This window comes from Nelusetta ayraudi, unplaced genomic scaffold (genome assembly GCF_046127955.1).
Source record: "Nelusetta ayraudi isolate G7.1 ecotype Tasmania unplaced genomic scaffold, CSIRO-AGI_Nayr_v1 ptg000024l, whole genome shotgun sequence".
Lineage (NCBI taxonomy): Eukaryota > Metazoa > Chordata > Actinopteri > Tetraodontiformes > Monacanthidae > Nelusetta > Nelusetta ayraudi.
This window is the reverse complement of record NW_027466074.1, coordinates 2,939,175-2,951,409: the sequence shown is the minus strand read 5'-3', so window position 1 is coordinate 2,951,409 and position 12,235 is coordinate 2,939,175.

Sequence of the window (12,235 nt, the reverse complement as noted above, 5' to 3'; positions counted from 1 at the left end):
GCAGTAGAAGATGGATGGATGGATGGATGGATGGTTGCCAGGTGATAGAATATTTCATAAAAACAGACTCTGCATTATAACTTCTATTCCACTCTAAATAACCCACTCCAATATAACTGCACTCGTCCTTCTCTCACATTACATTGGATCACAATGACCAAACAACACAACAAAGACAATGATCCAACTGTACTGCCACATCCAGACTCAGTGTAGGTCTGTAGGCCTCTTGGACCTTCATGTGAACTACTGCGTGTTGACTGGAGGTGAAACATGGCTGACTGCTGTCCTCCTACCTGGACAATGCAATCTCACTTTCAATCTCACAGCCACTAAAAAACCTGATTATGATTGAGAGGTCCTCAGCAGCCAATCACTGTTGGGAGTCCAGCCTTCAAACACTCCTCCTGAATCCACAGTCACATCTGTGAGCATCTGGAACTTTGGCCCTGATCCTCCACACCACACAACTTGGGATGACAGCACCACCTACCTGGATCCTTTCAGCAGCCAGTCCATGCTCTGACCCGTTTCCACTGTGGCCTGTTGTGTCATCTGGACCGGAGTCTGGATCATCAGTGTCCAGGTTCATGGAATCTGTCAGAGTGCCGCCGTCCTGTCATGTAATGATAGAGAATCACTCTATTTATACTAATGTGCAGAACCACTAGAGTGTCATTTCTTCACTGCTGTCAGCAACAAGCATTTGGTGTCACACTGGTGTACAACACTTATGGGCTAATTAATAAGAAATGACATATTTATGAATCACCCGCAATGCCCAGATTGTTGCTGCTTATCTGCTGATATGAGCCGTCAACTGTTGCAATATAGAACCACGGGCAGGAAATTACAATTAGTGTAGAGCGTATTATAATTTAAAAGTTTACTAACGGTAGTTCTTTAAAGAATTTAGCAGGGATGGAACAGCCTAACGTGACGACGTCACTTGTAAAACGGAAGGAGCTCAACCTGCTGTCACGGTGAAAACTCGGTGTTACGTCCTGTCTAGGGGGACCGAGACGCAACGTGTGGGACACCTTCCCCCACTCCCAAGCCTCATTAATTTCTCACGGCAGTTGGCGGTTTTCAACAAAAACATTTATGAATCAGTAAATGAAAGAAACAAAACAACTTAACCGGTGGGCAGCAAAGGCTTCAGGGTGGGCCCAGGCCAAAATAATAAACCAAACTCCAACTAGCTCGCCTTAAGAACTAACTAAAGAAAGAAAGAGAAGCCAAATACAGAAAGGCTAACCTCCCTACATACTTAATAAACAGGAGAAAAGAGGGGACAAAGAAAATGGCAGCCCACCCCTACGGCTGCGTGCTCTAACACCATTTCAGAAGTGACTAACTGCAGACTTGGGAGCGGAGGAGGGATGACCGTCAGGCTGGCTCGACTGCTCCTCCTTCTCAGCCATGGCGCGTCCAATCAGCAGCCGACATCCAGGACCGTACCTGCAAGGCATCATCCACTCTCACACACACACACAGACAGAAACATAGAGGCACCTAGACCCACCCGTGGGTCATAACACCCCCTCCCTTAAGAACCAAACCCTATTAACATACCGACAAACAAAACTAAACAAGAAAACCCTCAGTTCCCCCGAAATAAGAATTTCGCAGCTAGTCCACATGTACACGTGATAATGCATCTGCCAACACAATATCAAGATCCCTAGATAGTAAGTTTGATAGATGGATAGAAATAGATAAGTTAGTTAAAGTTACACACACTATATATATATATATATATATATATATATATATATATATATACGCCAAAACATACATGGTCATAATCCATAATATCATTATGTTGTTGTTTTTTTTAAAATGCTCATACAAAACAAGAAAAGTGGAGGGAGAGTGATCTGAATTGGGTTCAGTGAGCATCACATCCACTTGTAGCGCATTATGTCCAGCAGCAAGCTTCTGTTACGACTGTTCACTTTTCCATTCACTCGCGAACTCAACCGCAACGATTGGTGGAGCGACGGAGCATCCAGCACGTGACCTCTACGACGAGCTTCCACCCACGGAAGTACCATAGGAGGACACGGATTAAATAGCATGGCTTGTCCAACAGAAGGCTGTATTATGGTGTACATAATATAAAACTTCGGCCCAGTTCTGCTTGTATTGCATTGTATTGGTTGGTGTTCCTGAAGTTTCATTTTTCGTCCCTTTTTATTTTTTACATCCATGTTTGTGATGAAATAGTATTGTGAATCGCTAGCTCGCATTGCATGCTGGGAAACAGCGTCACTCAAGGAAGTTTTGGCTTCGCTGACACGGTCCTAAAGGGAAGTGGGTTTTAGTGCACTGGAACGGGATGAATGTGTTCAATCAAGCAGTACAAACCTGATTAATTGTCTTAATACTTCACTTCGAATGGCCATATTGTTTAGGATTAGAATTAGATGACAACTTCTTCACAATATTTGCAACTATTCAATTTGACCAGCAGGTGTCAGTAGAAGACGAAATTTCATGTTGACTATTTCCTAATGGAAGTGCTCTCTTTACGTTGGATTTTTCTCATAATTATTTGAAGTGTAGGCCTGTATCTGCACACAATTTGGAATTCGTCCCAGCGCCCTGAGCTGTAAATTTGGACGGTGTAAAAGGAAAATGGCCAGCTGCAGCAGAAAAGTGGACCCATACATATATATATATATATATATATATATATATATATATATATATATATATATATATATATATATATATATATATATATATATATATATATATATCTGCAATTCATATTTTAACGGTTTATATAGACCCCTCAGGCTCCATTCAAAATGGGGGTTATTGTAGGAGAGTTGCAGTCAACTGAGATTTGGAGAGAGTTTGGATTACTAGATTTTGGATAGCGTTTATAGTTTGGAGTGTTTGAGACTAGATAGCGTTTAGTTTGGAGATAGTTTTGAGAGCTTAGGGAGAGAGTGAGGAGAGGAGAGGTGATAGGATGGAGCCCCCTGTCCTGTACATCAATGTCCATGTTACACAAGCATCTATGCCAGGGGTGCCCATTACGTCCATCGCGATCTACTGGTCAATTGCGAAGGGAGTTTGGGTCTATCGCATGGAGAGAGAGAGGGAGAGAGAGAGAGTGAGTGTGTGTGTGTGAGAGAGAGAGATCCGCGTCAATTACAGCAGGTAGAATCGTTCAGGCAGGATTAGAAAACACGGTGGATCTGGTTGATTTTGGTCATAATGTACGATGTGCTGGATTTTGTTCTTATATGTGCTGTGCTTTACAGTGAAACGTAAATGTGACGTATCGGCTTCGGCACTATTCAGATCAAATAAAGACCAGACAGGGACAGGAAAAACAGTTTCGCTGTTGTTTTACACGCAAAACTAACGGGGTTGTCGCGTGAGTTTGCAATCCTGGCGTAAACTGATGGAGACGCCTCGCTCGGAAAATGCGCTTCAAAGTGCGCACGCACTGCAGACGCGCCGGAGATCCTGGGAGATGCTGCTAGCAAAACGTCTGCATCACACACACACACACACACACCAATTATCCCTAACCTATGCGCTGGAAAACACAAAACTATACAGCAAAACATCTTAACGTAAACACACTTTTATTGATAAAATCAAACATAGGCAGATATAACCTAAACAATTTTAAACCATGAGTTTTCTGTGCAATGATGAGCATAAATGCACATGGGAACATGTTGACCCATTTAATCCTCTTTCTTTCTTTATCATTGGACTACAAATATATTTCTGAATGAATATGTTTTCCTGTTTTATAGGAAGTGGATCTTTTTGACTTGCTCATTTTAAAAGTAGCTTGCATGTTGAAAAAGTGTGAACACCCCTGATCTATGCCCTTTTCCAAGTCCCACAATCACTTTCACTGTCATCTGCCTGATTACACCCATGCCATTTTCAGAAGAAAATTGCTCAAACAGAATACATTCAAAAAATGTATCATACACATAGTTATCAAGTCAAGTTATTTATTTATTGTCATTGTTGAACAAAGTTAACAACAAAATTTGTTTGGAGCATCCCCATAACCACTGGCATCAGTACCGATAAAATAATCATAAATAAGTGAGAAAAAAAAAACAAAACAAAAAATATAATTTATGTACAGAAATTATTTGGTCATTCATTTTTTGCAATTCATAGTCATTCCCAACAGACATAACAGACACAAAAATTCAATGCATCACACGTGGTTCAGACACAGCTTGCCTGTGATTGTACATTTGGCCAGTAGGTGGTTTCGTGTGCACATGAAGCTTCGAGAAATGAACCGTTTCTCGAACCAGTTGGCTCAAGTGGTTCAATGCCTCATGAGGCTTCACCTCACCATCACTACAGTCACTGCATCCTGAATCAGTCACACTCAAAGTCGCACACCACCTCTGCTTTGTTCTGGACTGTGGAATGGGCAATATTAATTTAATCTAATTACATTCTGTTTTATTACTTTATGTCTATTTTAATGCTCTTTATTGGTGCTGAATGGAAGTGTGGTTGTTGTTTTATGAGCTAATGGATACACAAGTGGCCTATAACATAAGACGCTTAAATGAAGTGAATAGGATATGTCCACAATGTCAAGAAAGGAAGCAGGGTGTCTTTAAAATCGATAACATTTGAATACGTATTAAAAGTTGAGTTGATGTTATACTTGTATTGACATTATGAGTAATTTATACAACTTTTCCCAGGAACTTTTCCCAATGATGAGGTTGAGGGCCCATCATCTGCAATTCAGCATTCTGCAGGTAGTCAACACCAAAACAAGCGTATTCAGCTGTCATAATCCTGTTTGTAAATAATACACATAAACTGTGTACTTGTAATATAAGTCAAACTTTGGTAACTTGAATATAATTCTCACAAAGGGATTTTTCATGTGTATGCACTTTGTACCTGTTATGAATTAAAAAAAAAAAACATTCATAACTAAACTCAGTTGTTGGTTTCCATCTCTATAAGTTAACAAAGATACATAGATACCTATGAAACACTTGTTTATCTTGCTGAAACTAATACTAGGTTACTAGTACTAGATACACCAGTATACTCTCCCGGAGCACAGATCAACCCACTCAAACAAACAAAAAGCATTTTACTCAGTCAGATAAGATTACTAAATGCTGGATGATACACTGTTTTGTGCATTATTTGGGTAAATAAAATAGTTCTATTATTCATACCTCCGCCTACCATTTATTATTACCTAAGGCATAGGGCATTTAAAAAAACTAAACAAATGTCATTCCGGTGTGCCACCCGTCTGTGCCCCGAGCTTGCCCCCCCAAGAAAAAAATTCTAGGACCGCCCCTGTTTCCAACACTGTGGATGCTCGGTTGTTTATTGCAGCAGACAGATAAACAATTAAACGGCTAAAGCCATCTATTCCACCGTGAATGACAAATCTCCAGCTTTTGGTAAAAAAGGGAGAGAAGATGGAAAGAGAAATCTAAAATATATAAGGCATCAGATAGCTAATTGAAAAAGGTTCATGCACAGCTTATTTGACACAAAAAAGGTATGGTACAAAGGTGAAAAGATTTGGAGTGGGTAGAAAATCTCAATGTTTCATTTGTTCAAGTATTTAAAAACAGTTTTGAAAAATACCGTATTAATTTGTGGTTTCCATCTATGTGCCACATTGCATTTGGTGCAGGAACAGAATACTGCCTCCGTCTTAGTGTGCGATTGGCCAAGGCTCGCACTTCAGTCCCAATTGGGTCCACTCTTCTTAAGGAATCACGTACTCTTTGAACTACAACAACAGCAAAAAAAAAAAAAAAGAAAGACAAACTACATAAAATATTAAAGGCACAAATCCGTGTTAACACAGATAATGCTGACAAAAGGTATGATTTCATTTATTAAATACCCCCCCTTTCTTTTTTAAATATACCGCCATTCTTTTTTTAATCATCCATGTAAGCACTTTTAGCTACATTTTGTACGGAAAGCGTTATACAAATAAAGGTAATTATATTTGTTTGTTTCGGTTAAACTGATGCACAATACAGATTACTGAATACATTCATGTGGGGATCAACTTCATATCAAACTTACTTTGCACTCGTAATCCCCTGGCATGAAGGAATGCTCTCATCATTCTGTACCCTGTGTTTGGGTGACTGAGTTGGATTTCTGCAATGACGGCATCCAGCTCTTCATCACAAAGCGCTGAATACATGTCCGACATTCTAAACAAACAAAGAATAATTCCTGAAATTTTACTTGGCAAGAGCCAAAACATATATAATAATAATAATAATAATAATAATAATAATAATAACAATAATAAACTTTTATTTGTACAGCGCTAAATCACAACCAAAGGCGTCTCAAAGCGCTTTATACAATCGTATAATATATGATATAGTATATATTATATTATATATTATATACTGATATATGATTAAAAGCGTCCATTTTCACTGCAACCATTTTGACGTGTATTTGTTGTATCATTAGTGTTATTAGGTACAAGTGTTGCTGCGTTCATTGCAAGGTTAACGTCATTTGCGTCAATAGATATGGAAAACAACAGTCAGTGTGCAGCCAATCAGCAGTGAAGATGGAAAATAATCAGTGAGTCCTTTGTGTGCTTGTGGCTGTTTTCAGTCATCAGAGTCTCGTTACTAGTCAAACACATTCAAAGGACAAGATGAAGAAATACTGCTGCACTATTAATCTGCCTCTAATATTTCTTCACAGGATCTTCTGCTCAGTCATGTGACCTTCATCTCCAATCAACAACTTCCATTGAGCTCCAAAGTGACTGGAGACATTTTCCACACTTTCTTCCACCATCCAAAGTCTTTTCTGGCTGCAGATTGTTGACATGAAAATATCAACAACATCCACTTTGTCTAGATGAGTCTTTAATATCTGCTTCAAAGTCTTCACACTGAGCAGCATTACACACCAGTTGTCATCTGCTGACACACACTGTCCACCAGGAGAAAGCAGGAACTGACCTGAGAACTTCCAGTCTGCAGTTTGGACTCTGCAGTCCAGCACAGAGCAGCTTCACTCCAGGATCCCTCAGGAAGTTCTCACTCAGGTCCAGCAGTGTGAGGTGGGAGGGGCTGGACTGCAGAGCTGAAGACACCACTGCACACTCAAGCTCTGAGAGTTCACTGGATGAAGGAGAGCAGAGAGAGAAGTTGTGGTCGACATGTGAGATTCTAAAGACAGTGAAAGTGAATCAAGACTCATTAATGTCTGATCATCATCATCATCATCATCATCACCATCACCATCACCATCATCATGTAAATGGAGGGAAGTCCCGCGGTGGTGCAGCATGTGTTTACATCTGTGGTGCGTGGTGCCGGGACACTGCAGTGGTATGCAAACACTGTTCACCACTGGCACAGTTGATGATCATCATCATGTCTTCAATGTCCGTCCGTCATACCAGCACCACTACATCATTCATAAATTGATGAGACGTGGGTTCCATTTAACTCGTTTATTTTCCTTCTTGAGTTTTTGGTTCGAGGCAACACAGACAACGTGAGGTCAAAAGAATTTTTGGCTCACCAACCACTCCGGCTTGACCCGCTTTCCATCAAACAAACATTTCGGCCATTTTTTTTTCTCGACCTAAAATAGCTGCGGGTCACCTTTCAAAATAAAATAACGGCTTCAGCATCAGAATCGGATGGTCTTGGTTCCCTTTCTCGAAGAACTTGGCAGTTGTCAGCCGGAAGGCATCTTGCACTGTACCCCTGACGACGCCATTAACTTCGTCCAGCAGTGCAACGTAGGGCTCTTTCATCAGACGTTGACTGATACATGACTGAACGAATGGCTCGCGGCTTAGCGCATCAGCGACAACGTTCTTAACGCCAGGGACATACTTCAGATCGAAATCGAATGCGGCAAGCTTAGCAACCCATCTTTGTTCACATGCGTCCAAACATGGCTTTGTTAAGATGTAGGACAATGGGCAATGACAATGACCAAACTTGTCACAAATGGCCCATTTTAACGCCAGGAATTCCAACCTGTGCGCTGGATAGTTAATTTGTGATCGGGACAGTGTCTTGCTGGCGAAAGCGACAGGTCGAGCAACAGTCTCACCTGGTGGCACTTGAGACAGGACTGCGCCAATGCCATCAAACGACGCATCAACAGCGAGAACGAAGGGCTCACTGAAGTTGGGGTGGGATAAGGTGACATTGCAAGCTAATTCATTCTTCAGGGTCTGGAACGATTCTTTGCATGCAGCAGTTCAGTCGCTCGCCATAAGCGCTGGTGGAGCAGATGATCGCTTTTTCACCTTCCTGCCTCTCATGGCCTTATGCTGCACCTGCCTTCCAGAGAGGAGTCTGAACAAGGGTTTTGCTTTAGCAGAGCAGTCAGCTATGAAGTGCTGATAGGAGAAGATTAGGCCCAGGAAAGAATTAATCTTCCTCCAGGAAGGGGTCACACCATCACTCTCCATCAGGTCAGCCTCTCCCACATCCATGATGGCTTTCATCTTGTCAGGGTCCTTCATCACCCCGTCCCCACAAATGACATGTCCCAGGAACCTTACTGACCTCCGCAAGAGATGACACTTCTTGGGGGCCAGTTTGAGTTTGTGACTTTTCAGACGGGAGAACACCATCTCTAGACGCTCAAGCGCCTGCTGTTCAGTTGGGGCAAAGACCATCAGGTCATCAAGATAGCAGAGCAGACTAGTGAAGTTTTCATCCCCGAAGATTGACATCATCATTCGCATGAATGTTGCAGGACTGTTGGACAGACCTTGTGGCATTCTGTTGTACTAGTGGAGGCCAAAAGGTGAAGAGAAAGCTGTGTATTTTTTGTGCTCTTCATGGAGTGGCACATTGTAGAAGCCAGACGTCAAGTCCATGGTGGAGAAGAAGACATTTCCTCCAAGTGCAACCCACCGATCCTGGGGTGCCTTGGGCCAGGCCGTCGAGTCAGACCATGAACAGGACTGTTTGAAGCTGGGGAAGATCTTTGCAGGAGCACCTTCTCCAGCATGTTAATAAGGCGGTTCAGGGCATCAGGGTCAGTGGCCTGTGGCTGCAGTGGGCTCTGTTCTTCAGCAGGTGGTGCAGGTGGCGAGACAGCAGCAAGAGCATTCACTGACACCCTTTCTCTGGAAGTTCTGTTCACTGACATCATTTCAGAATGATATTCGTTCAGAATGTCTTGGACTTCACGAGCAGTCCACTTGTCTATCGTCTTCGACCTGAAGGTCATGGCGAGCTCAGTAGAAGGGCAGTTCTTTATGAACATTCGAGTCACCTCAGTGCTGGGGCTGTCCAGTGACTTTCCTTGCTCCTTCAGACGTTCAATGGCCAAGTCAACAGCGCGGTTCAGTCTAAGCCAGTAGTCAAAGGCATCCTCACCCTTCCCAGGAAGAGTGGTGTAAAAGTCTGCTAATGGGAGTGGTGAACACGGAACAGAATCAAAGTGCTTCCGCAAGAGACCATAAATGGCATCGGGGTTACAGGTGATGTTAATACCACTGTTCCTGGTCCCAAACCTGACAACATCCTTTGCTTTGCCACCAAGATGAACAAGGATCTCCTCCGCTTGTTCCTCAGGTTGCAGATTCCCCCTCTTAATGAAATTCCTCATGAGCTCCTCCCACTCCTGGACGGAAACAGAGTCTGAGTTGTCTCCTCTGAAGCAGGGGGGCTCCTTCAGCTTTCGATGAGGGACATATTGCAAATGGGACACGTCAAAAGCATTTGTGGCAGACACATTTGCATGGCTAGGTCGAGGGGTAGCACTATGTAAAGGGGAACTGGCTAGCATATCAGCATGGACAGGTGAAGGGGCAGCACTGAGTAAAGGGGTAGTGACAGATGCACTGAGGTGAGAGATAATGTCCTGTGCCACCCGCTGGCTGACCTGTTGAATCAATGCATCACCCATCTGACCTACAATACTAGCAGCAATAACATCAGGGGTAGGTGCAGGGGAACACATGCTGTGCCTGTCCGGGACAGGGGAATGCGTGCCCTGGCTAGCAAGGGCATGAGGGTTTGCATCTGAGTTGGGGGGAGGGATAACACGAGTACTGAGCAAGCGGCGCCCAGGTGTACACTGATTACCCAACACTACACTACGACTCTCAAACAGTAAACTTGAAGGATGCATAAAACCCCTCCCTCTGCCAGCACCAAAAGGAGTTACAAAAACATTACCCTGAGGATTACTCATCTTTCCAAAAAGTTAACAAAACACAATACCACAAAACAAAAGGATGAAACCACAAAAGGCCTAGACTGGAAACTGAAAAAAATAAATAAATAAAAGTACATAAACCCTCTATCTGATGTCTAACACTGCACAAAAGCAACACATCTGACCGACTTCAGTGACCGCAGATGAACAGCAGCAGCAGAACAGTCCCCGGGTCGCTCTGCAGCATCGGTAGCACAACAAAAGAGTCTCGAGTCACGGCACCAATGTGACCTCTCCTATTCTGTCCTGCTTGCTGTATAATGAAGACTTGCAGAAGTCAGGTGTGGAGCAGCAGTTTATTCTCTGAAACAGAATGGGACACAACCATAACTTGCTCCGTGAAACTTGGTCACCTCCTGCTTCATGGGCTTCCTCTGTACTGAAGTAGTGATCGTATAGTTGTTGTTTCTACAATACAAATAATATTAAAAATAAAATACATTTTTCTACAAAATACAAAAAAATGACATTCGCAATTTCAATAATTCGCTCCCTAAAGCTCCATTTTTATACACTGTAACATTCTTCCAGTTACACACACATACCTGAAACAGAATGGGACACAACCATAACTTGCTCCGTGAAACTTGGTCACCTCCTGCAGAGACAACGTGCTCCGTATGAGAGCTGTGTGCTGCTAATGGACATGCTAGCATGCTAATCGTTTTTAATAGCAATAAAAAAAAAAAAAAAAAAAAAATGAAAGACACCAGCACACATTTAAACACTGAAACACAGTTAGATGAAGCATAGCTCAACTTATTGCATTAATTTCTGTCTCAGCAGGGAGGAGACCGTCTCACCTGCTTCATGGGCTTCCTCTGTACTGAGGATCGCCCAGAATGCAAAGCGCTAACTTCAAAATAAAAATACAAAATAAAAAAAAAATAAAATATAAAGAGCCATGGCTGTGCCCCAACCAAGTTTAACATGATTGAACACAATTTATTTTGTGTGTGTGTGAGAGAGAGAGTGGATGACGCCTTGCAGGTGCGGTCCTGGATATCGGCTGCTGATTGGACGCGCCACGGCTGAGAAGGAGGAGCAGTCGAGCCAGCCTGACGGTCATCCCTCCTCCGCTCCCAAGTCTGCAGTTAGTCACTTCTGAAATGGTGTTAGAGCACGCAGCCGTAGGTAGTGATGGCCGATGGAGGCTTTGTTGAAGCTTCGACACTTGTTTCAAAAAATGGTTCATTACTCGAGGCTTCAATGACACAGTGCTCGAGGAGGTCATCTAGTGCTCAATAAAATGAAGTGCAATAGAAACGTGTTCATTGTTTCATCGGTTGTTTGGGATTTGATTCGCCATGCATTCTTGTCGGACAACACTACATGCTTGTACGGTTCAATGCTGACACAATAAAATAAAAATGAAAAATAAAGACAATGTCTCTTTTTTGGCACGACTGATTGTAGTAGACTATAGCTCTATACTTAGCCTGACAGTTTGTGCAATGAATTATGTTATATCCTAAAACAAGACTAAATAGCCCATAGTTTAAAAATATGTTCAATAGTAAGTGTTCAGTGGGTGAGATGTCAAATGTGATCTATTTAAAATGTAGAACAGATGAGCTAAATAACACATATATAATACACGTTGATGGGAATTGAAACGTCGCCTCAGTCTTGCAAGTCCAAGATTGTCATAATGTACCACAAACCCAAATCACACTCCCTTTTTTCATCGAAGCTGTTTGAGTAGCGTTAGCACACCGTGATTCCTCATCAACTACAGGCCTACACTTCAAATAATTATGAGAAAAATCCAACGTAAAGAGAGAACTTCCATTAGGAAAAATATGGCCATTCGAAGTGAAGTATTAAGACAATTAATCAGGTTTGTACTGCTTGATTGAACACATTCATCCCGTTCCAGTGCACTAAAACCCACTTCCCTTCAGGACCGTGTCAGCGAAGCCAAAACTTCCTTGAGTGACGCTGTTTCCCAGCATGCAATGCAAGCTCGCGATTCACAATACTATTTCATCACAAACATGGA